Source organism: Vicugna pacos, chromosome 29 (assembly GCF_048564905.1).
Source record: "Vicugna pacos chromosome 29, VicPac4, whole genome shotgun sequence".
Taxonomy (NCBI): domain Eukaryota; kingdom Metazoa; phylum Chordata; class Mammalia; order Artiodactyla; family Camelidae; genus Vicugna; species Vicugna pacos.
The window spans coordinates 7487369-7514378 of record NC_133015.1 but is presented as its reverse complement, the minus strand read 5'-3'; the positions used below and the strand labels follow the sequence as shown (position 1 = coordinate 7514378).

Sequence of the window (27010 nt, the reverse complement as noted above, 5' to 3'; positions counted from 1 at the left end):
ATTTCAGCTCTTGACTAACGGTGACTCTCCTGTCCAGAAGGGAGTTTCTGGGATTGGCTGAAATGCATGTAGCTCTGGACCTCAGGTCAGGAGGCTTCTGCTGAAGTTCGGCCCCACAACCTCCTCGCTTTTTGCTGTGTGCAGGCAAGTCATGCACCTGTTTAAGTCCTTGGTTTCAATGCCACAGTGAAAATTCTGCTTGCTTTCTCAGTGTCATCATTGAGCAGCATGCCTTCCCCAGCATCATCCAGAAAAACAACGAAGCGAGTTATTTCTCAAGTCAATGCTATACGTGTGCCATTCTACCTAAGTCAGAAGGACATGTGATCTGATATAACAATGCACTCTTTAATCCCTAACTGATCTCTAAACGAGTGTCGATTTCTTGAGGGGGTGAGCTTCAATAGAGAAACCACAGGAAAACAGAGGGAGTGAACACGACTTCTATCAGATCTCCCTTAACCCCCAGTGCAGATGCTTCCCCACTTGGTGACCTACGCAAGTCACGCCCCCACTTCAACTAGATTTCCTCTGCTACAGAGCGGAAATTGTGAGGCTTTAATGCCACACAGTAATGTGCTTGAAAAACACTTGGTTTTCAATAAATGTTTAATGAATGAAGCCTCCAAGACATATACTGAACAGAATGAAATGCAAAAGGAAGAAAATATGTTAGTAAAGCTAGCTGCTTTGGCACCGTCAAAACTAACTGCACAAAAACTGAACTGACTACGGACCTGACCCGAGGCTGCCCCATGTAAGTCATCCTACTCTCAGTGGCTGAGCCAGGAATCAAGGATGCAGCTAGTGCTTGGGGAGATGACCTAGTACAATTAATTTTAAACAGGCTTGAGGGTGGTCACAAAGTCTCAAAATTGGTGGATACACGTAACATACACATAACATATGGTACATTAATATTACTTTACAATATGCAATATGTTCCAGGACATATATGTCTGTGTTTCCAGACTACAGACAATCTACATAATCAACAGAAATGCTTTCATGACCGTCACAAAGCTGAAGTCTCTTCCTGCTCTACAAATCCAGCCTTCTTTAAATTGCAGTCAAACCTTTGCTTTTCTTTTCATTTTGAGATTGTCAGTGAAGTTCCTCTTTTGCTTACAGACAAATGCAGGCAAGAGGGGGGGAACGTTTTGCTTTCACAATACGATGCATTGTCTCGTTTGCTATACCCCCGGAAGTGGCCCTGAGCCCACCCCACACCATCCATGATGGAAACGAGACTGACCCCCAGCACCAGGCAACAAAATGCCCCTCCGGGAAAACCTGTGGCAATCATGGTGGGGTCTGCTCTCCCCTGCCAACTCTGCACGACAGAACAGTCAGGCGTGAGGGGAGACAGAGCCCCTTCATCGCTTCCAGGAAGCTCATTCAAGCTGGGTTCATGCCTGAGACAGGCAGTTCATAACTGGAGTCCAGTGTGGGTGGTGGCTGACAGCCTGCAGGGTGTCAGACTACAGCTCCCCGCTGTCCTCTGGTCTGCCTGCTGCAGGGAGCATGGCTGTGTAGGACAGAGGGTGGGGTGGGACCCTGCCCTGGGATAATCTTTTCTTGCTCTTTTTTCATGCTCCTCCCCTCTCCATCATCCCTGGGGCCGAGGGCATGTTATCAGCTGCACTGTGTTTCCTCCAGATTCTCATGCTGAAGTTCTAACTCTCAGTACTCTGGAGTGCGACCGTATTTGGAGACAGGTCTTTAAAGAGGCAATGAGGTTAAATGAGGTCATTAGGGTGGGACCTAATCTAATCTGATCAGTGTCCTTATATGAAGAGATGACACAGAGAGACATCGGGGCACAGAGGCACAGAGGGACAATGACGTAGTGAGAAGACGGCCACCCAAAAGCCCAGAAGAGAGGAAAGCCAATCCTGCCGACACATCGATCCCGGGCATCCAGCCTCCAGAACTGTAAGGAAATAAATGCCAGGTGCTGAAGCCCCCAGTCTGCGGCAGTCTGGCACGGGGGCCCTGACAAGGTAACACAGAGTGCCTCCCTTGCTAAAAGTCACGCCAACCTAAACTTTATTATGAAATTAAATCTGCCAGAGAAATATGTTCCATACCCTACCCGCAGAAGAAACTAAAGCTGGAACCTTCCTCACTTTCGGATGGGGCAGGCAGGTAATTCATTTAAGTAAATGTGTTTTCAAAGGCAGCTTTTACACAAGCTTTCTAATGATCAGTGTGCTCTTCACTCTGCGACCCTCCTCCACGTCTTCAACATCATTTTCACAACTCTTGGTTCCAGAACCACTTAAGACATAAATGATTCATGACAACTGAAAGCATGATATTTTCCTGTGAGGCATAGTGGTTGGGTTTCTAGGTCTATGGTTGATTAAAAAAAAATGCTACCCCTTAACCCTCTTAACTTCTTTTATGGAAAAAAGGCAAAAAAGAAATCCAGAAAGACTGACAAAGATCAAATGTCTCCTTTGTGATATATATCTTCCTCTCCCCCTGGACTTAAAATTCTACCTTTAAGAAACAAAATTAAACTTTTCTTTCAGAAAAGCCAGCAAAAATGGACGTTTCTGGTTCTGTCCCACATTGGGATGTACTGAGTCCTGGGTTTGAGAGAAGGATCGTGTTCGCTCATGAGATGTATTTACCTACAAGGGGTTTCTGAATTTTACAGAGCCTTTCCTCCCATCTCCACGCAGGCAGGACTAGTTACAGAAAGGGGCAGCCTGCTTCGCCAGTCATAACATGCACTGGCGGCGTGACCTTGGGCCAGACGCTTAATCACACTGAGCCTGTTTCCTAATCTGTAACCTAGGGAAAACACATTTCTCTTACAGGGTTGTTGTGAGAATGAAATGGGGATCCTCAAGAAAGCACGGTCCTTAGACACAACATTTTCTCAAAAACTGGTCCATGGACTTCGTGCATCAGACATTCAGAGGCATGATGAAGTCTGGGGTCCCACTGCAAGTCACTGGACCAGGATGGAGTCTAGAAACCAGCATTTTGAACAAGCATTTTCACAAGTGAATTAAAGCTGGTGTCCTTGACAGGCCCGGTCTGGACAGAGGACAGAAGAGGAGCCCACGACCAGCATTTTAGCATCAAGTCTGTAGCAGGTATCCTGGTTCCCAGATCTGGGCTCCCGCCCGGGATACCAGCATCTCTGCCCTGGTTCTAGTTCCCCTTTTGTCCTGCTCCAAAGTGACATCCCTAAAATAGAAATCTGGCTGAGCTGCTCCCTGGTCCGGAGCACCCCACCTCCATTCTCTGCCCTCCTGGTCTCCTCCGAGTGCCTGAGTCTGCTCGGCCCAGGGTGGTCTCTGAATTCCAGCCAACTCTGCTGATTTTGTTCACATTTCAGCCTAAATGTCACCCCCTCGGGGGGCCCTCCCTAACCCCCCTGTCACTCCCAGTAACATTAATATACTTTACTTTCCCGCCCAGAACTTAACCCCTGCTGACAGTCCCTTGTTCATGTGGTTGTCTCCTCCCACTAGAAAGTCAGGGTAGGCAGAGCTTGTCTGCTGCTCTATTCACTGCCCATCACGGCACCTGGTACACAGAAAGAACTCAATAAATGCACGCTGAATGGATGAACACATTAATATTCATCATTCGCCTGCACCGCCAGCCTCGGCAAGGCTCTCACGCTGTGCAGGAGGCTGACCGCTGAAGAGTTGTATTTCTTACCTGCAACCAGACGGCTGCGGGGCAGCGTTCACTTTATGTGTTATCTGTGCTCAGAGGAAACGTTCCAGAAATACAGTGTCTGTAAACTGACCCCATTAAATTAAAGAAAGCTGGCATTTAAATCATTCCTATATCTTCATAGTGGAGAAGTGAAGCATTTCTTTTTTCTTTTTTTGCACAGCTGTATTTTCCTAAAATTTCACACAAAATGTCTTTAGAACAGTTAGCTGTGCATACTTGTTAATGCCAAAATCACCTCCCTTAAGTGGCCCTACTTACTGATAAAAGTAAAAGTATTGTCATCATCTTTGAAACAAAATACCCCTTAACAATAAAGCAGTCGGGTCCAGGGAGTATGGTAAACCCACTCGTGTTATAACTGTTCTCAGCCCCTTTAGAAACTGTGAACAATGAAGCCATCCAAAGGCTCTTGTGAGCTGCTCTCCGCAAAAGGGACGTGCATTCTGACCACAGCCTATCTAGAGGAAAGGCTTTCTAAAGCTAGCTTTATAAAGAAGCCTATTCGAATGCATTTCTGTCCATCTCCTGGACTTGTTATTGTGTAACGAAAGAGTTCAGAGACCCATAGGTACATTAAGAATAAAAGAAAACTGAATAGACGACAGTTCCACTGACTTCCCCTCCCCCGACCAATTCAGAAAAAATTATATTCTATGCAACAGTCTCCCAGCCAAGACCCTGCCACCCCTCTCCCTCCCAAAGGGAAAAGCAGAGTGAAAATCTCCACGTGGGAACGTTAATTGGTTCTCCTGCGGGTGTCATTGTGGGGAGTGAGTTCCAAGTGAACTCACTTAACGGCAGACGAGGGAGGAGGACGCGTGGCTTCGGTTTACAGAGTTACAAAAAGGAAAGATGAAAATAGTTGGTTGCAAGGCAGGAAGCCAAAGTTATGAAAGGAAAATCGGGCCCCTGGGTGCCAGCCTCACAAAGAGATAAGTACAAGCTTCTTCCAAAATGGTTCCTGGCCGACCAGGGGCACGTGGCCACCCGGGATTTACAGAGCAGAACGCAGCCCCAGCGGGAGAAGCTGTCACACCCGCCAGGCGAGTGTAGGCACCACTTACAGACACCCACGCCCGAGATGAACCTGAAGGGATGAAGGACTGACTCGTACTGTTTAATTTCTACCCAACCTTTTCAAACCTCCCTGCCCCTCCTTCCACAATGGCTTGTGACCTGTAACAACAGACAGGGGTCACGTCACGCCACGACGCTGGTGGTTCTCAGTAACGGCCGCATCCCCTGGGGGCACTTTTGAGAACCACCCCAGGGGAGCCCACCAACCCTGACCACGCATGTTAATCAGAATTACTGGGGGCGAGCCCTGAGCATCACTCACTAAGTATGAAACCCTCAGGTGATGCTCTTTGCAGCCAGGGTGGAGAACCACTGCTCTAAAGGCAGCTGGAGGGAAAGAGGGAGCGAGACCAACGTAGGAGGGATCAGCTGGTGCACCCCAACAGAGAGGGGCAGCATCACCTCAGCCCAGAGAAGGTGGGGGGCGGGTTTAAATGCAGAAGAAAATGCAGTGGACACCAGGTGGGGCCACTGTGCGCTGTCAGCCCTTTAACGACAGGAAATGTGGTAAGGAGAAGAAATGTTTGAAAATTCAAGGAAGATGCCTGGCAAGGGAAGACAGGTGCAAAACCAAGACCGGACAAGTTGAGCTATTTAACATTGAGAGATAAGAGAGAAAATGAACCTTGGGAAGAGGTTGTAAGACCTGCTCGGAAACTGCCGGCTGAAGCTTGAAGTAGGAGGTGGGTGTGAGCTGAGTGAGACACCGGAGAATAGTCTGTGATAAGGGAAGGCAGGTGTGTACTCTCACTACCAAAAGGCAATGATTCAACGCCTTCTCACATTGATGGTTCCCCTTTATTTTTTGTGGGTTTTTTTGGGGGAAGATTAGGTTTATTCATCTATTTGTGTATTTATTTAATGGAGATACTGGGATTGAACCCAGGACCTTGTGCACGCTAAGCACGCATTCTACCACTGAGCTATACCACTGAGCTATACCCGCACCTGCCCCGGGATGGTTCGTTCCCCTTTAGATAGAAATTTTGGTGCCACACTTGAAGCAATTAAGAACTTAAAAAAAAGGAAGGTAGCAAATAATAGCAATGTAGTCCCTAATGCGTGTTCCTGAGTGCCGATGAAAACATCCAGAGTTGTCCCCTCCTCCTCTCGGTGGACCTTGGGTGCACTTTGCTCTTTAAGAACTCATTAGTCCCTTGATGTTTTGAGTCTTCAGAAGGCAAAATTCTTGGTTGTCCCTAAAAATGTGCAATTTTTCTCTGATGCTGATGCAACACTACACTCTGCTCTTTTTTCTAATTTGCAGAAATTGGGTCCCTTTATTCATCAATGGGCCCCATGGTGTGTCGTATATTCTGTCCAAGTAATGCTGCTATAAGAGCCCGCCTACTCACATGTGACAAAGGGAAATTTACACACTGGTTGAAATACTTATTCACCTTCACAACGAGTCTACGGCTCCCTAGGCGTGCCATGGAAGACCAGCTAATACCCACCACCTCACAACTACAGTTTTCTGGGTACCACCCCTGGAATCTGGAAATTAACAGAGATGTGAAATATATGGTTAGAAGACTAACAAGCTGAATACTATTAGGCAAATTATATAAAATGATTACGTAGGATTTTTAACAAATTGGAACAAGCCTGAAATGTCTTGGCGTTGGACAGGTGTCCTTCTAAATCGTGAGCCCTCATGTCATTTTTTTCATGTCTTTTCTTTTTTGAAAAAAATGACTTCTTTTTTAATGTTTTAAATTGAAGTATAGTTGACTTACAATGTTGTATTGGTTTCTGGTATACAGCAAAGTGATTCTGTTATACATATGTACTTTTTCAGATTCTTTTCCATCACGATTTATTACAAGATATTGAATATAGTGCCCTGTGCTATATAGTAGGACCTTTTTATTTATTTATTTTATATTTAGTAGCATGTTATCTACTAATCCCAAACTCCTAATTTATCCCTTTACCCCTCTTCCTCTTTGGTAACCATAGGCTTGCCTTCCATCTTCACGTCTTTCTTGAATTCTCAATATCTTCATCTCATGAGAACTGACACTAGTGAATTCCCTACCCTGGTTTTTCTCTCTTCCTACAGCTGTTCAGTCTCACTGCCCACGATTTTGTGATGGGTGTGAAGGTTACCAAGCATAAGTCTGGGGCTACCTGGAATGATAGCTACTGTTGTTACCTTTGAATTTTTCTTCAAGGACATATTTCTGACCCTAAAAAACTATCTTCATCATCTGGGGCCCTGAGCCTGGGGGGTTGGCCTGGATGGACATGGCTATAATCCAGGCCTGTAGCAGGATGGTGAAACCACAAACCATAAGAGAATGTGGGTCTGGCTGGCCGTGACACATCCATACCTGGCCTTCATCCACTGAAGCGGAACAGCTACCGTGGCATTTCATCAAGTGGGATGGGAAGTTCATGACGTGAAAGACAGGTGCGCCACGGCGAAGCTGGATAAAGTGTGTACCTGGCAGAGGAGATGGGGGCAGGGGACTGGAAAGAGGATAGAACACTGACTTGAAGTGTAACATCCTGGGATACACTGGGGCAGGTTCATGAACCTTCATCCACGTTGCGAAATGCGAGATTTTGTGAAAACAGGGTTTCTCTGGTACTTTGCTACCAAACGAACTTGCTCCAAACCCTGACCTGAGCTGAGCTGAGGCCTTGTCTTTTTCTGTCCAACTAAATGTGAATATTCATCTGTTTTGCTACAGAGATGATGGTATTTCCTGATGCCCGTGGCAGTATTACGTAACACACAGGAAATGGACTGCACTCCCCTCCTAAAAGCTGGATTCTGAAAGCCACGTGGCCCCAAAGGGTCTGACTAAGGAGTTGTTGACCTGGATACAACTCCCCAGACAGGTGAGTTCTCCAGATTTAATCCTTTTATAGCTTGCCCATATTATGCTGGTATTTACCTGACCTCAGTGTTTCAATGATTTCTGTAACATTATTTTATTAGACAAAACAGGACAAAACTGAAAAACAGACATACCACAAACGCTTTCTTGCCCCACATGGGCTGCATTAAACACACGTGCTTATCTTCTCCTTTGGCGCATTTTTCTCACTGTCTTAGTCTGGGGGTTCTGATAACTAACTGTACCCAATCCTGCACGGTAGCATGTGGATGGTACAGGTCATAGGAAACACAGAAACATGATGCTGATCTTCAAAACAAAGCTATCAGACTACATGCTTCATTGTAAAAATTAATATTGCAAATGAAATGTCTCAAGATTTGCTAAAAGGCAAATCTATGGAGACAGAAAGTGAGACAGAAAAGAGAAAAGGACAGAAAGAGGAGTGGTTGCCTGGGGCTGGCAGCAAGAATGCAGAATGACCACAAGTGGGCACAAGGGATCTTTTAGGGGTGATGGAAAAAAATCCTAAAAACTGAATTGTGACAATAGTTCGTCACTCTGTGAGTTTACTGTAAAGCTGCACTGTATACTTAAAACGGGGAGACTTTTCTGGCCTGTAAATTGCACCTCAATGAAGAGGTGAAGATATCCTCAATTTCTAACGTAACACTTTTATATCACAGCTCACCTTTTTTCCTGATGTTTCAAATTAATACCAGTGTAAGTAGGGGGAGCAGGGGGCCATAAGGGGGACCCATTCCTGATTACTCAGGAAAAATGGGAAATTTTGTTCACAAATGACTAATTTTACATCGAGACAGAGAACATGAGTTCTTCTAGATATTCCTCTATATTTAGCGAATGAAATCTAAATTATTTCTATTTTAACATGCCAGGCATGCCTCTCTAATTACAGCATGCATCGCATCAAACAGTAGGATTCTGTTTACCACTCATCTTCCAAAGACAGGGGAAACTCCAGGGCAAGGCTGATGTTCAAGCCTTCACTGCATTTTCAGGACCTAGAAGGTGTTCAAAAAATGGTTATATTGAATGCAAGGATCTCTTGAACACGTTTCCATTTGCTTGAATAATATAAAGCAAATTAAAAAGACACTCCTTACTTTCCAGTTCAGGGTTTCTCAACACTGATGATATTTCAGTCCTGATCACTGTTCCCTGCAGAGGGCTGTATTTCTGTGTATTGTGTAGGACAGGACATATAACAGCACCCATGGCTTCTACTCACTCACTAGATGCCAGGAGTAGCCCTCACCACTACCCCCTCGACCCAACAGCTGTGACAACGAAAAACATCTTCAGACATTGCCAAATGTCCTCTGGCGGCAAAGTTACCCTGGGTTGAGAACCATGGCTCTAAACAGAAGGCGTGTAAGACAGCTCAGATCTAACGGATGTGTCCACATTTCAGGGGTGCTTCTCATGCGATCACTTCCTGAGGCTAGTGAGAACATCAAGAAAAAGCATATGATGAGCCAAGTGATGATTCTCTGACCACAGGCATCAGCGTATTATGGGGAGAAGGGAAGTTCTTTTTACTCCCCCTGTAACTGGGGAGATGCAAAAGGCTTGTTCTGATCCAAGGCTGACAGTTTTCAGGATACATGGAGCTGGGAAAATCCATAAGAGGAGGGTCCAAATGTCCAACGGCCTTTGGCTGTGAAACAGTATAAAAGGAGCATGTTCACTGCCAGCACTGGACTGTTTATTATAAATTGTGTCTAGAAGGACAATTTTGAAAAAGCTATTAAATATTTATTAAAAGATCTATAATAATTCAGGTCCTGACCAGCTAGCTCCTATTAGCAAATCACTCAGCCACTTGGAAAGGTTAAGAACGGTGGTGGCAGAAATCATTAAATTAAGTATAAGTTTAATACTTAAGTGTTTCATTTTTCTCAACAACCATAGTGTTTAGCAATCCTCTTCCAAACACTCTGGCACAAAACCCGAAAAGCTGTTATCCATATTGTATGCTGTTAGTGAGACTCCAAACTTTTTAGTTTCAATTCTCACTCTGGATAGGTTGGGTATTTCACGGTGATGTTAAAAGTTCAAGATGTACATTTTGAAGACTACGAAAATGAATATATGTATGTTCCTATGTGACTGAAGTATTGTACCGTACACCAGAAAGTGACACAACATTGTAAACTGACTGTACGTCAATAAAGATATATTTTAAAATATACATTTTGGGCAAAGTGACTATTATATAAGAAAGAAAAATATCCTTAACATTATCTAAATATGTTAAGATATTTATCATGATTCATGACACTTTGGTACAAAGTATCTTTATTTTTTTATTTAGGAAAACAAAGGTGTACGCTCCTATCTACAACATCAACAATTTAGGCACCACAAATGACATCACTGTTGGTTTCAACCACTTCTATATTCATCATTCTATTGCATATAAGAAAAAGCTATGGTAGACAGTTACGTGTCAATTTCAAACATTTGAAAAGGAAGCATGCCTTTTTGAATCATGCTTGTAAAAATATTTATATTTTTCTCTGTCTGCCTATTGGTAAACATAAAGCAGGTTTAAGACTCTGAAATATTAAGCATGTAATTCCTAAATCCCCAACGAGAAAGAACACACACGACACGGAAAAGCTCTCTACTCAATCAAACTGTAACTGTACACATAATTATGGTATTCAAATTAGATCACTAATTTAGACGTGTTCTATCATGTCAAGTATTCACTGACATAAAAATGAATAAAATTCAACAGGAAGAAAAAAGGTAAAGAAAATTTAATTGTTTTTTATAAAAATGAAAACTCCTAGTAAATAATATTAAAAGATATACTCATGGGAAGATTAGCAGGAAATGCAGCTTAATTATTCATCTTGGGGTGAGCAATAAATACATTCACGTCAGATCACCTCAACAGGATACGAAGTCCATGCCCTGGATTATATTTGCATTTGGATGAAACTGGGACACATGAGGCATGAAATGGCCAAATTAATTTTCATTTTACTTCATTTGAATTTCCTCCCATATTATTACAAACATAAAATGCAATAAAATCACAGATAAAATACCATGTTATTTTATATTGTTATTTAAATTCTCATCTGCCTATATTGTAATTTTTCAACTACAATGGACGAGGCTCCTAGCATATACCACGTGTAATGATAATTACCAGAATTAAGGTAGTTGCCTAACATTTTTATAAAACTTCAAAAAAATTTATGAGCGTATGATTATTTTAAAAAAACCAGCACTGATAACAAAAGATCAACCCACCGAATGTCACAAATGCATAATCCCTTTTGGATTCAATTTTTTCTACTAAAGCTAAAACGTAAAGTTGGCACCATGAAGCTTGAAATTGAGATTCAAGATAAGACTTGGTACCAGCATTCTGCTACTCGCTAGTAATTGCTTTCATCTGGAAATTGCCATTTAGCAAGACTCACAGATTTTTTTTTCTTTTTATGAAATAAGAAAATGGAGCATCATAAACTTTTCAAACAGCCATAAAATTCCATGTACATTTCATGATTCTAACACTTCCGTATATTAATAGTTAATATCTGCTTTAACAGTAGCAAAATTAGGTAAATCATAATTTGAGAACATCAGGCACCAAAATACAAGTTTTAAAACTAAAACAAGCCCTTTCGATTTATCCTGCATCATTTTACACTGCTAAGAAAAAGACAAATGCTTTCATACTCTGGCTTTAAATGGGGGAACATAATAGCTGCTTTGGCAAGACAGAGCAAGCTACATCACTTAATGTATTCGGAGAATTCAGGAATGGTATTATAAAAGGAAAACCAATAGTTTAAAGTTAATTTGGCTGACTTATTTCATACACATGCACACATACATGTGCACACAGAACGCTTCTCACACACAACGGCCCTCGCAACAACTGGAAAATCAATTTCCATTGTATCACCGGGAGCAAGTTTGAACTACAATAATTTTACAGTTTAAAATGTTGAATCCTTTTATTTCATAACTCAGAGGCTTTTTTAAAAGGCTTTTAAGATAATGAAAGAAAAAGATGTTCATTTGTGAAAAAAGCTTTCCCCCAGTCTGACTCAGTCGCATACATTTGCATAAAGAACCTGTGGCCCATCAAATATAGAGACTAGCCAACAGGGTTTCCACTATTGGTGCTTTGAGCAGACTAATAAAAAAATCTCTTAAATATTCCACCCCCTACTTTTTTTTTGTAGCTATTCACGGAGACACAGGCAACACGATGGAGTGGCAGGAAGCCAGAATTTGAAGTCAGGATGCCTTATTTTGGGTCCCACGAGCTCTACCATTTACTAGCTGTGTTATCTCCATGCAGTCATCCGAATCCTGCATCTCAATTCCCTCATCTCTACAATGGGAGCAGTTCCAAGCTGTAGGTCAAAATTAAAGGATAAAATGAGTGAGGGCTGAAATGCATGTTAACTAAAACACATGGTAATTATTTCGATCAACCCCCAAATACTCCAGCTCGTCTATAACTTAATGCCTGTTTTTATAAGACAAGTGAAAATTACAGGAAACTGTATTTAATATATTTCAAATAAACCAATGAGCCAAAAGACTCATTAATGACTGTAAAAAGATTGGTTCAAAGGTCCAAACTCTCTAAAGATGCTATGGCCACGATAAAAGCTTAGTTTCTGTAAACTGTCAAATAATGTGTCATTATCACTGTCTCTTTTGGTGTGCTCGTTCATGGACATGAGACATGCCTGTTACGGAGAACCAAGCACTTTATGCACCAAGAAAGTGATTCTTTCATTCACCCCACTTTCCCAAGTGCCCGTGTCCTGCTGTCGACGAAGGAGAAAAATGAGTGGAGAAGGAAAACAAGAAACGACAACACTATCCTATATGCAGCTTGAGACCCAGGATCATGCTTTATTCATGACTTTACTTCTTTCTTCTTTTCTTTCCCCCTCCCCCCGTCCACCTTCCACATAGTAGGTCTTAATGCTTATTGGCAGGCACTGAAAGTTGTATGAGAAACAGCCACTGTCATCTGTGTAGATATAAGCAAGTTAACAGTCAGACCTGTCCCTTTGCCCTTTGCCTTTTCATTCCACTGCGTTCCTTTTGTCACCCAGCGCCTATCCCATCAAGCACCTCATTCTGCTTTGCCGCTGGCTTCGGCCACTTTGTGTCCAAGCACTTGTCAAAAACTTCCCTCACTTAATCTTACTCACGCATCTCCTTTTCTTTTGCCTGCCACCTTGGCCTTCATCCGTGTTGCATTCTAAGCACTCTCCCAGGAGGATCACCACCTCAACCACAATTTCAAATACACGGGAGACTTGCAAACCTATTATTTCCAGCTCAGCCTCTGTCCTAAATTCCAAAACCACAGGCGTGTGAAAGTGTCAATTCAGTCTCAAGCCCTGGATGTCCGACTGCTGCCTCATGTTACACACAGCCACACTGAATTCATCATCTCCAGCTGCAAACTGCGCCATCTTTTGTTTTCACTTTCATGACCAATAGTACCTCTGTCTGTTCAGCCACCCAAAAAGAGACCTGGGAGTCGTCCCTAAAGTCATGCTTCCCTCCCTGCTTCTCCTCTCCCCAACCCTTACCAACCTAAGCTCAGCCCTTAAGTTCACACTAGGATTCAACAGCTTTTTTTTCACAACTTCTCTTTCCCACACCCCATCCTCACATCCCAACCGTTCTAAACAACACAACCAGAGTAATCATTTCAAAGGAACAGCCTCAAGTGCTCAGATTCACCTGGACCAAATGTGGCCCAGAGGACCCTTCCCAAAGTGGATCCAGCCTCCACTCTCCATTTCCAGCTCCCCTACCGCCCACGATGTGCACCCGCCACACAGAACAACCAGCTCTTTCACAGATGTGCCGCCTTCTTTGGTGCCTTCATGGCCCCGTCCTCCCTGGTCCCTCTGCTCAGAATGGTTTTTGCCAGCCCACTCCCATCCTCGGCTGCCTGGTCCCTTCCAAGTCACTCTTTCAGACTCAGATCCAGTCCTGCTTCCTCAGGGAAAAGTCCTCTCCTTGGAGTCAGGGACCCCTGACAGAGCCCATCATCTTTCATGCACTGGTTACAACTGCTGCTCAACATCTTTTCCCTCCCAAGACTGAGATTTAAAAAAAAATTTTTTTTATTTAAGTGTAGTTGATTTACAGTATTAGTTTCAGGTGTACAACAAAGTGATTCCATTATATATATACATACACATGTATGCTTTTTCTTTTCAGATTCTTTTCCATTACATGTTATTACAAGAAAATGAATATAGTTCCCTGAGCTACACAGTAGATCCTTGCTGTTTATCTATTTCATATATAGTAATGTGTGCCTGTTAATTCGCAACCCCTCATTTATCCCTCCCCACCCTTTCCCCTTTGGTAACCATAGTTTGTTTTCTATGTCCATGAGTCTGTTTTTGGCTTGTAAATAGAATTTTTATCATTTTTTTTGGATTCCACACATAAGTGATACCATATGATTTTTGCCAAGACTGAGATTCTAGAGGGCAGAGAGAGGAATCATCTTATGTCTGACATTTCATCATCCAACCTGGTATACAAATATACAAATTCTCTGGTGAATGCAGAAATGAGTAAAAAATATCACTCCAACTCAGTTTTCCTCAAACCCTGCCAAGCTGCTAAGGATAGATTATGTACGAATGAGGAGTTCACAGCTCTTTTTAGAAGGTGTCAGGAAAAAAAATAATACAGCCGCTCTGGGTACAATTCCCAAGTGCTGAATGCAGACGTTGTAGTATTCTTGTGTGCAGCTATGTTACAGACTGGCTTTTTTTTTTTCAGTTAAGGAATCGTCTTGTGTGGTTTTATTGCCTCTGACTTACAGCGTGAGCTGCTTTGACATTAAAGTTTCCCAGTAACTGTGGTGCATTCAGCCACAGTGGGGGTGATGATGGCATGAGTACAGTCAGGGGTGAAGGGCCAGAGTGGGCAGAAGCAACATCCACAGCAGTGACTAGGTCACAAATGCAGTCAGACCTGAAACCCGAGGACCTACCTGAACACCCTTCATCCCTTAGAGAACAAATCCACAGAGAGGCTTCCACATGCAACTCTGGGGCTCCCTAAAGACTAAAATGGCAGATGCAGTAACGCTGACGAGTCACCCCTTTTGTTACTTTTAGAAAATCAACTGAAGCTGATCACTTGCAAATGAATACACGATATGGTCTGTGGGGACTGAGTCCCATGAAATTGAATAGGAAGATACGAAGCGGTTGCCGAACAATTAAAACACTTTTTTTTTTAAACTTGCCTACTCCAAAAGGTTCAAAGGGGTTCAAGTGCTCCGTATTTTAAGTAAAAGCCCTCTCATCAGGCCAAATTTCCCTGTCCTCCGCAATAAAATCCACACTTAGAAAACTGAATTCTTCATAAGTTTTCATCACTCACAGCTCTCAAGATTTTATATGCCTCAAAACCAAGGAGAGGGAGCGGCAGCAACACGACAGACCAAAATGTGATAAAAACAACAGCAACAAAAATAGTAACTCAGACCCCAAGGCTCAGGCAAGACTTATGGAACCAACGAATCAACGTTGGCTCCAGGGTGAAATTGTGAAAAAAGAGAGCAGGTGGGGCTCAGGGAAAGGGTTTTGAAAATATTAGGAGTTGGTTTTCAATTCTGCCTTTTCCCTCTGCTTCTGGAGCGGAGTTAGACTATGACACAGACACAGAAGAGTTGATGCAATGTCCCTCTTCTGAGCCAACATGCTTGCACCTGGCTTGTTAGACATATGTGTTCATTTACTTTAAAAACCAGAGTTTCACCGTAGACCCATGATACCACTGTAGTGACGTCTGTTACTGATTTAATCATTCTTGATGGACATAAACTTTCAAAAAATCACCTGAGAAAATCTCAGGTTGCTACACTTGGCTGTAATGAGAGTGACGCAAGTATGCGACACCAAACACAGATAAGGTGTGCGTGCTTCTCCACTGTGTTCCATTATCAGTGGAAGGCTTTATGCTTCCTATTTCACAATGCTAACACGGGGATTGCTTTTTCGTTCATTGCATGCACTACACTTAAGTTCGTCCTCCGCAAAGACAAAGAGACGATGCTTTCTGAGCATCGAGGCCAGCTGCTGGCCATGGGCAAGATGGTGAGCACGTACCTTTTCACCATCCCTTCAGCTCTCTCCCAGGGGACCGAGTGCCATAGTATAGGATTATTTTGAGAAGCACAATATGGGATATCTCTGCAAAGTAGCTGAACTATCATGAAGGCCCCCAAACTGGATGCAGTAGAATGCCCTGGGAAGAGGCTAGGCCTTGTCTGACTCCTGGACTCCATGGTTGGCTCTATAATTCACAGATCCTGGACAAATGCTCTGACCCTTCTAGGTAGGCATCAGTTTCCACTTGTGCAAAAAAGGATCATAAAGTAATCACATAAAGTCACTATGAGGATTAAAGTAAATACCGTATGTACAGTTCTTAGCATAGCGGCCAGCAGACAGTAAGTGCTCTGTGTTAGCTCTTCATTCCAATTCTTACCAAGAAGGCACGACCAGTGAGGACTGGAAATGTGGCAGATAAATCCTAGTCGGAGCTGTCTTTCCCCACACCCACCCCTCGCCCTCAAACTCAGCAATCTGAGGGCCTGTCTCTGCCATGTTGCACAAAATTATGTGTGTATAGCCAAGACTGGTAGAACTCTCCAACACATCTCTCAGGGATGTACCAGGCAAGCTCTCTAGAAATACAATCGGTTCCCGACTCCCAAGTCCCAAGTGAAGATGATTCAACATAGTAGAGATGACTGGGGTGAGTAAATGATCTCCATTCACCGCATCCATATTAAAATGAGCTTGCATTTCTTGTATATATACCTTCTGACAGCAAGAGAAAGCTGGATGTCAGAGGAAAGTTATTTGGAGATTAAGGGGTGGCCAGAGGAAAGCCAATAAATAGTTAACAGAGACAAGAAATAAAAAGAAAGATGTATATTCTAAAGAATTCATTAAGGTACATTATGGACCCAGCTCAAGTCACAAAAATGATCGAGGAAGACTTTTACTATGGAATAACCCAGAACATAGGAGCATTTGAAATGTAAGTAAAAGCACTTGGTCGAGTAAAAGAGAATATTTATATTCCAACAAAGAGGGCTAAAACTGAAGTAGAAGATATCTCAGAGAGATGTGGAAAGACTCAGTTGATGACAAGGGCTCTTTCTGGCACCCTCCTGGAAGCTCACACCCAGAAACTTTTGACTTTATTTTAACTTTTTAAATTGAGATATCATTTACATATAACATTAATTTCAGGTGTACAACATAACAAAACAACATTTGTCTATAGTGCAAAATGACCACCAGAATGAATGAGTCTGGTTAACATCTGTCACCACACACAGTTACAGTTATTTTTTTCTTGTGATGACAACTTTTAAGATCTACTTTCTTAGCCACTTTCAAATATGCGATACAGTATTATTAACTATAGTCACCATGTTGGACAGAAAATTTTGACTTAAAAAAAAAAAAGCCAACTTAGAACATCGTCTTGAAATACCTTCCAGTGGTAGGATACGTTAGCTGAGAGGTTGAATTAAATACTAAATCAGTCTGGAAGCCGTCTGTGACCTACGTGCCTTATACAACAACTAGATTTTAATATCTAGAAAACAGAGACTATTTACCAAGGGCCAGGGTACTATGTAGAATCTGAATAATAACCTAAGAAAGCCACACACAAGAAAGTAGCCTTTCAATCATTCCCAACTTCTGGTAGTCAAGTGCAAAGTTCAACAAGCTGTGGACTAGACTTTTAATAAAGTACATTCCACAGAGGATTTGTTCCAGGACTCCTGAGGACACCAAAATCAGAGGATGAACAAGTTCCTTATATAAAACAGCATTGTATTTGCATGTAACCTAAAAGTACATTCTCCCACATATTTTATTCTATTTTTTTAATTTTTCTTTTTTTTTTTTTGCCGGGGAAGGTAATTAGGTTTATTTATTTATGATTATTATTTTTAAATAGTAGGTGCTGGTAATTGAACCCCGGACTTTGTGCATGCTAAGCACACACTCTATCACTGAGTTATGCCCTCCCCTCTCCCACAAATCATCTATAGATAACTTATAACAACCTAATACAATGTAAATGCCATTTAAACAGTAAATGTAATGTAAATGCTGTGTAAACAGCTGTGGAGCAAAGCAAATTTCAGTTTTGCCTTTTGGAACTTTCTGGAATTTTTTTTTTAATATTTTCAATCCACGGTTAGTTGAATCCACAGAAGTGGAGCCTGCAGATAAGGAGAGCCAACAGTATGGCTCACAAAGGACACCTGAAACTGCTTCTTACTAGGCTGGTATGAAGGCCTGGAGGAAGCATGCTTATTTAATATGGAATATAAATTATTTCCACCTCTGAACGTATAGTACAATATGCAGCAAAGTGCAAGGCCTCTCTCTCTCTGCCCCAGGGATGCTCCCCAGCTGGGCCTGAATTCATGCTCAGAGATGATGCTGACTGTGGACCTGCTGTGTGGATCGCAGCCGCTACGTTTGCAGGCAGCAAACCAACTCGGGAGTGCCGTCCTCCGGTAGGAACTGTAACATATCATTTTCTTTTTCTTGATTCTCTGAATATATGAACAGGGAAGTAAAAGCAATAGAACCCACTTCAAACCGAAGGAGAAAACTCACTTCACCTGCTGGCATTTCCACCACATGTTAAGGTAGGCAGGTTACTTAACAATAATTATGACAATAATAATAGCTCTCAGTCATGGAGAACTATGCTGTGAGTTAAGCACTTTGCATACTTTACTGTTCAACATCAATTTCCTCATCTGTAAATGAAAGAAAATAATGCACCTATTTTATGATGTCATTATGAGGATTAAAGAAGAGATGCAGAAAGCACTTTTCAAGTTGAGGCAGCAGGGCCGAAAAAGACAAGGTCTGAGAGAGACAGACATGGGTTAAGATTCCAGCTCCAATGTCTACTTGTTTGATCTCACTGAACTCCTGTTTCCTCATTTCCAAAGTGGAAATGAAGCGACCCACGTCGGTGAGGAACTGAAAGAGACAGTAAGTCAAACCCTAGCTGGTGTCTGCATTACCAGGAGGTTTCGATAAACATTTCCACCCTCTCTCCTATTATACATGGGAACTGCTTCTGTTAGCCTCCATCAGTAGTCATTCAACAGCTACAGTGTCCAAAGATGCATTTCTTCTCATGACAATGATAATTTTACTCATTTTAATAAGCCAGACACTGATTCAACAGCTCATTTAATCCTCACCACCATCCAGTGAAGTAGGTACTGTTATCCCCATTTTACAGATGAAGACACTGAGACACAGAGTTTAGAGAACTTGCCCAGATTCAAACAGATGGTACCAGAGCCACCAGCACGGCTCCCTAGACTGTCCTCCTAACTATGGTGCGACGCTGCGCGTGGTGGTCAACCTGTCTGAGCAGTTTCAGGTGTCCTTTTGTGCTCGGATGTGATGATCCCTTCCAAAGATGAGCAACAGATGCTCTCACCAACTACAATATGTTGACTAACTTTTCAATTTCTGAAATAACATTTTGTGTATTTTCTTAGAATTTCTTAAAAAACTATGGTATGTTTTTAAATGAGTTGCCTATAACTAGATCATCTTGTTCCATGTGCTAGAATACCATAAATAAATGTGCTTCTTTTTCTACAGATTATCTAAATAAATCTTACAATTAAACACAGCTCTGAGTTTTGGTTTAAACATTTATTACAAGTCCAAATTTTTAAAAAGATATATTAAGGCCGTCTGAATGTTATGTTTTGTCGAACTAATGACTTCTACATCAAAAAATCTGCATGTTCTCCTTATTTCTAATATTCACTGTCTTAACATTCACAGGAATACCATATGGTATTTCAAAGTACTCGTTTTACAAATTTAATCAAGTCAAATATTAAACATCGATGATGATAATCTATTGCTCTGGTTAAAAGGAACCTCTAGGGGAAAGACAAGAGAGAAAGGTTAAAGAATTCTATCCTTCAAACTGGGACAGAGCAGCTACCTATAAATCATGCTCTTTGTTTATTAAGATAATTAAGCCCGTCAGTACACTTAACTTTCAGACTCAACAATTGTCTGGCGTGGACAATTTCCACTCTCTCTAAAACAAAGGGGATGTGTTCAAAGGGGTCCACTGCAAGCTCTCTGCACAATGCATGCTATTTTAAAACATGATTTATGTGTCTAATTCCTGGAGCTGCCTTGAAAAATATACTGGGTTTTTCCTCGCATGCTCCCTATTAGGAGAAGACACTCCAATTTGAAGAGTGCACTGTGTTTCAGACTACAGGGCGCTATATCATGTCAGCATTTTCATTAAACACGTTCAAGCTGGACCTTAAACAAATGGAATGGAAAGCCACAGCTGCAGCCTCTGCAGAGAGACACAGTTATCCTGCCGGGAGGCTTACATAAGAGGTGCAGGACAGTCAGGGTGAAACCCAAGTGTCATCATCTGAATCTTTGCTTTGAGACTGACCCACATTCTTAAAGTGTATTAAATAACATACACTGAGCGGATTTCTCATTTTATTTGCCTCATAGCACAGAACTCTGGGTTGACATATAAGTTGTGTTTTTTTCCCCTCAAGGACTGGGTTCCAATTACGAAAACGCTGGCAACTTCTGCCTAGGGGAAGAGTGAACTGGGATGCGCGGGAAGCCTGGAAGCCTGGAAGCCTGGGGCAGAATGACTGAGCTCCTATTCCGAAAGATCTGTCTCATCGAGGAATACTACTGGAATCGCTCCTCTGGTAACTTAGGATGGAAGTGACAAGACCCCGCCGGCGCGCGCACACACGTACACGCACACACACACACGCACACACACACACACAGTCAAGGGGCTCAGAATGTGCAATCAGCCAGCAGCAGGCGAAAAGCCCTCGCAGCACCTGTCCTCTCACAGCACATTTCCAACTGGCACGTTCGGCAGAGGCTGGAGCCAGCCCGCCCTGGACTGCTGCCTCTCCCCGCGTGCCCTGTCCGCGGCTTCGCACCTTGAACTCTCCAGGCTGGAGCCCTCCTAACCAGAGGTGCCACCCTCAGCTTCCCACGACGTGAGGGTAATAAACACGAACCTCCCCTTCCCACGGCGCCCTCCAACTTCAGAAACTAGTCAACTTACTGGGACGCAGGAGACAGGGAGCCTTCCGTGGGGACCGCGCTCTGGCTGCGCACAGCCCCGCTGGCCCCGCACTGCCCGGGCGACGGCGGGTGCGGGGCGAGGCGCTGCCGCGCTGCACCAGCCGCCTCGGCTCCGCGGTGCCCGGAGCCCGGCACCCGTCAGGGCGCACCGCGCGACGGCGGCAGCGGCAGCGGCGACGGAGGCTGCACCCGGCCGCACGGTCCCGAGCGCTGCAGCTGCCGCCCGCGCGGGGAGTGCGGCGCTCCCAGCCCCTGGTGCGTGTCTCCGGCTCTGAGGGAATCGCGACGCTACAGGAAGGCGGCCCGGGGAAAAGCCGAGGCGCTGCTGCAGGTAGAGCCGCCAGCCCGCTCCCAGGCGGCCGGTCACATCGCGGGCGCGACGGCGCACGAGCGGGAGGGTCGGCACCGCAATCGGCACTCGCCGCCGCGCCGGGGAGAATGACAAGCGCCGAGGTGGAGCAGCCGTGCTGGGCGCGGGGCGCGAGTGCGCATGAGCCCGGCCCGCTGCGGCACGTCACGGGAGAGGGCGGGGCGGGGCGGGACGGGGGAGGGGGCGAGCCGGGCGGGGGTGGGCCTGCGCGCAGGGCGGACCCGGGCGGGGCGCCCTGCTCCCTGAGGGGAAGGTACCGGAAGTCTCCCGCCTGGGGATTTGTGAACCTAGGGCTGTGCGGTTGAACTTGTTTGACTCCAGAGTCCATTGTCCTGTACAAACCACTATTTACTCTAAGCGATCTTTAGGGCGCTGGGCGAGCCCACAAAAGCCAATTTAGCTCAGGTTATAGTTTATCTGTGTAGGGCTGGGATTTAGGGGACAATGTACCCGGGCCGTACAATGAAATAACTCAGGGAGCTAGTAAGAGCCTTTTGCCCCTACCGCACCCCAGAATCCAGAATAGAAGTACAGGAGAATCTCTGGATGGGCCCCAGGTGCCATTAGGTTGTAAAGCTTCCCAGTTGATAGCTAAGTACAGCAGAGCTTCTCAAACCTTCAGCGTGTGACAGAATCTCCCGGGGATTTTGTTAACGTGCAGTTTCTGATTCAGTACGTTTGGGTTCATTTCTAACAAGCTCTCAGGTGGTGCCAGCCCTGCAGGTCCAGACCAGCCTATCTTTGCTACTCCAAGTGTGGTCCAGCGTCCCGAGCAGAGCTTACTAGTTGCGTAAGAATCACCTGAGTAGCTTTTTTAAAATTCAGAGCATATTCCCAGGCCTTATTCCCAGACGTTGTGGTTTAGCCGCTGGCAAAGGTGGGGCTCTGGAATGCCATTCCTAAGGAGCAATGTAGATGAGTATGATACAGGTGTTGTTTGAAGCAAACTTCGGGATATTAGACCAGCAACCAGAAGTTGGGAATAGACTTTTGCAGTGAGAAGCCAAGCCTGGTATAGAACCAGGACATCTGACTCCAAGTCCAGTTTGGAGTCCCACTGGTGCTTTATCTGACTGGTTCAAATTTTCTGCGATTATTATGCATTACTTTACTTAGTAGGAAATCCCATTAAACACACACAACACACAGTCTGTATTCCTTATATGTATCATTAAAGGAGGCTTAAAGCTGGCTTGGGAAGAAGGCTGATTAGGAGGGGAGGGTGGGAGAAGGGAGCAAAGTGATGGTGTAAGTGATGTTAAATGGTCCATTTCATAGTGCATCACAGACAGAAAGTTATATAGAAGACAAACTTCGGACTCTACCTAGATCCTGGAAAGGTGCCTTGGAGAAGATCCAGCGGCCAGGCTTGGGTGAAACTCAGGTGTTCCAGAGCTTAGGAATCTATGATACGTCATATACATTCCCTCACTGAAATCTCACAATGATCTCATAAATTGGATAAGAAAGATGTATGCTCATTTTACAGATTTTAAAAAAGGATGCTCTGGCTATTATTAGTTGACATGCTCGAACAGTGGAACTTGAACAAGGGTACAGATCTGAGTGTTGAACGCGACTTCTATAACTCTAAGGGAAACGATTCATATCTTACATAGGAAACGGTTTCTGTTTATTACTCACATCCTTTAAAGCTTGTGCCTCAATTTTGAGTTAGAAAAGCTTTTTTTTTTTTTTGGAGGGAAGAAATCCATTTTGTGTCTTCACCCCAGTTTTGCAGCTCCACAAATTGCAGTGCAAAACATTGTTTCAAGAGCATCCTAGTTCTAGGACATTAAGTCACATGGTGCAGCCTTGGCTGAGAGGTTCAAAGAGCAACACTCACATTTTTCTGGTGACAAGTGCAATTATCATCTTCATTTTCTCCAGGCCCAAAGAAGATAAGTGAATTAGACAAAATCCAGGCAAAAGCCAGTCTCAGGTCTCTGTCCTTTTCCTCTGCTCTCCTTTCACCAAATGACCTCCTGAAGATTGTTTTCCAATTCCAAATTTTTCATACCAAGATTTGCCATCAGTAAATTAGAACCCAAATGGTATTCCAAAGTCACTCCTTGACCACATGTCCATCAACAGATGACTGGATAAAGAGGATGTGGTATGTATATACAATGGAATACTACTCAGCCATAAAAAAGAATAAAGTAATGCTATTGGCAGCAACATGAATGGACCTGGAGATCATCATTCTAAGTGAAGTAAGCCAGAAGGAGAAAGAAAAATGCCACATGATTTCACTTATATGTGGACTCTAAAAAAAAAAAAAAAGAAAGAAAGACACAAATGAACTTACCTGAAAAACAGAAACAGACTCACAGAAGTAAAGAACAAACTTATGGTTACCAGAAGATAAAGGAGGTGGGAAGGGATAAATTAAGAATTTGAAAATTGCACCTCTTGGACAGTGATGGAAATGTTAGCTATCTTGATTGTGGCAGTGGTTTCACTGGTGTATGCATCTATCAAAATTCATCAAATTGTACATTTGAAATATATATAGTTTACTGTATAGGAACCATACCACAATAAAGGTGTTAAAAACAAAAACAAAAACAAAATCACTCCTTGATACAGAACCAGAAGTGTCAGGAACAATCCTTGTGCTTGTGGTAAGTGCTATGGATTATCCTGAGTAAAGCCTTGGAAGAAAGCATGTGATATTTATATGCAGTTTCCTGATCCAGAGGTTTGCCTTGGAATGCTGTATTGTAAACTGTGTCCTACCCATCTTTGTCTTAACTTCCAATATAATTCTTCCATTAGAGCTACTCTTCTGTGTGATTATGAAAAAATAAATAAGTTAATGCCTAATTAAATGCAAATTCTCTGTAAATGAGGGAATTGGTTGTGGAATTTTGTTAGTTCAGTTTTTAATAAGAGAATATTTTAAATTAAAAAAGAGTTAGTGTGTAAAAATAGTTTTTTTGTTGTTGCTATTTCAATTTTCAGTAGCAAATAAATGTGTATAGAGGATCTTATTAAAATTTGAGTACCTTTTGAAAAAAAAGAGCTTGCATTAATAGTCACATTGGGACTTTTAGGAAAGGAGTCCAAATTTGTCATCCTGTTTTCTTAGGTGTTAGAAACTCTAATCAAAATATTTATCTGTAGAGTAAATGAATTCATTTGCATATTAACTTTAAGAAAGCTAGGATTAAATTATATGAAAAGTTAACTAGTATGTCCCACTGCCATTGTATTTTGAGCCACTATCATTGGCATTAAATGCATGAAATGTGTAATATTGGCATAATACTAAGTGTGTCTTACTGTTGATTGTGTCTGATTTAGAATTTATTTCTCATTAGCTGCTGTTGTTGTCTGGCAGGAAAAAGAGCTACATTTTATTTTTCCTCTGAGGTTTGTACTCCTTGTGGGTCAGCAAAGTCTGCTGTTTGGCTGAGAATTTCTTCACTCAATGCCGCTAAAAATCCCAATAGTGAGGATTTCAATTATACAAATGCTAGCAACTCCATTGAGCCTATTCGTTGCTCATTCAAGAAGCTGTACCTAGAGTTGATTTTTATTAAACTCCTTCTGCTAAGAATCATAGACTTATCACTGGGCTGAGAGATTTTGGCCCCCAAATTCTCTGTATTTGTTAATTAAATTCCTTCATCCATTTCACTCCAAGAGATTCTTTGACACGGAAATCTTCCAGCCTCTGCATACTTCATAGTTATAGTCCAGATAAGAGAACTATAAAGAGTCTGGGTCACGGGCAAAGCTGAGACAAAAGTGGGAACATAGAATTAGATTTCACTAGGGAAAAATGAAGCTGCCGTAAAAATTTATACAAGTTGTGCTTGAGTTTTGGACATGGTTTATTACCAAGTTTGCCTAGTTTGAACACATGCAGCTGCTAGTAACTACCCTGGAAACCATAACTGAATCCCTGGTAGGATGTGGGGGTGGAGGTGGGAGTGGGGTTAGGGAGATTAGCATTCTGTCTTTTTTTTTCCCCCTGGGAAACTTTTGAAAACTATTGAAAAGCCCAGTTCTTTCCCTGAGACAGGAAAATTAAGAAGTGCCTGACTTTCAAATGTTTACTTCTCAACTGCTTGTTCTAAATACTTTGTTTAGAAGGTAGGGCAGTCAACATAACAAATGATCTGGATTTTCAGGCTAGCTTCAAAATGTTTCTTAAACCTACAAATATATATCGTTCACTGCAACTCCAAGGCTGAAAGAAAATGGGTGCCGGGTGAGGATTCTGACCTAATGGTAAGAGTGGGGTCTGGGGTTGAGGAAGATGGAATTTAGGGACCAAAGAGGAAGGCTGGCTATAGTCTTGGTGGCTAAGAAGCAGAGGCTGGCTCAGATTGGTTATCAGCAGCCTCTGAGATAAACTTAGGAAAAGAATGGGCCTGTGACCAAGAATAACAGTTGAAACTGTACCTGCAGCTTAGCGCTTGCATTTACTTAAATTTTGAGGGTTCCATGTTTGACTTAATCTATAGGAAAGAATGATCAGAAATTAATAGGTCATTAATCCCTTTTAAATAGGTAAATGCTTGAAAGAACTACTGCAGAAATGTACACTCAATTTTCACCTCTAAGAAATATCCACCTCTCCCTTCCAACCAAGTTGCACACTGATTGAAGGAGGAGACTGGTAGAGAGGCCGTGTGCATGGCTGGAACCACATGGGACTGTCTGGCTCCAGCTCCTAGCATCTCCATCTGCCGCTGTGATCACATGGCTGCCATCTTTGATTACACAACTTGGAGTAAGAATAGTTTTAAGTACATAGTAGGTTCCTAATAAATGCTAGATATTAGGGTTAGCTTTTTTTTTCTCTCCCAGAGTTAAAAATTATATCTAGATGTCCCCTAATGCCTATTTTAATGTAAGCAATGATTAACTGTAATTTGTAAAGGAGTGCTTTCCTTTCCTGCCGGAAGACTTAAGAATGACTTTCAGACTCCTCTGAGAATGGAGAAATCATGTAGAAAAGACTTTCAGGGAGATCAAGATAAAGCCTGCTAAGGTTCCTCTGTGGCCTTACGCCATACTGCAGAGGAAAAGGCAGGGCTTAGGACTTGACACTTCCAGATCGTTCTACTGGGAGAAAGAAATTATGGTGGGAAAAAAGACAGTACATACAAAAGTGAGACCAGAGCACATTAAAGAAATACTGTCATATTTTAGATTAAAGAATGGCTATTCCTCTCATCCTTTGTCATCTTGACCTTACACATTCCTTAAACTTCCATTCTGATATCATTGTCCAAGATTGGTGCCTATTAAAGTGATGTGAGTATGTAATACTCGTAACATTGACAGGCACTTCTTAGTTCACTTCTTAATTCTTCTGCCTTTATCACTTTCATATAATACAATTCTTAAAAACTCAAGTTTGAAGTAAGCATCAGAGAAAACTGAGTGTTTCATTGGTCAAAAATAATTTACCAGCCAACAGACAAAAATTCAGGATTGAGAAAGATGTATAAAGTGATCGAGAGTTTTACTTCCAAGATGGAGTGAGCTAGTGGCTCACTCTCCGAAGTCAGAAAGATATGGAAGGCTTTTAGTGGTGAAAACGTTGCTGTCATTTCTTTCTCCATCCCCACCCACTCAGCATTTTTCAGCAAATAGACTTTTCTATTCTCAGTCCTGCATCATCCCTGGAGTGGAGGCTATATCTTGTTATGGAGAGATGCCTGATGATAGCGGGGAGGGTGGGGTGGGATTCAGTATTCTGTGGCTTTTCCTTTGAGCCAGAAGCCCATTTAGGAGTGGAGAAATATGCATGGTTTACTTGT

General features: G+C 42.9%; 1 protein-coding gene across 1 annotated transcript in view; it reads right to left on the bottom strand.

The window, feature by feature from the left end:
• The window catches only part of PAG1 (phosphoprotein membrane anchor with glycosphingolipid microdomains 1), a 132854-nt gene extending 111549 nt beyond the window's left edge, over positions 1–21305 (bottom strand). The window contains exon 1 of the mRNA XM_072951777.1: positions 20838–21305. The gene's annotated coding sequence lies outside the window, so the exon portion shown is untranslated. The remainder of the gene's footprint in view (positions 1–20837) is intronic.
• Between the last annotated feature and the right edge of the window lie 5705 nt (positions 21306–27010).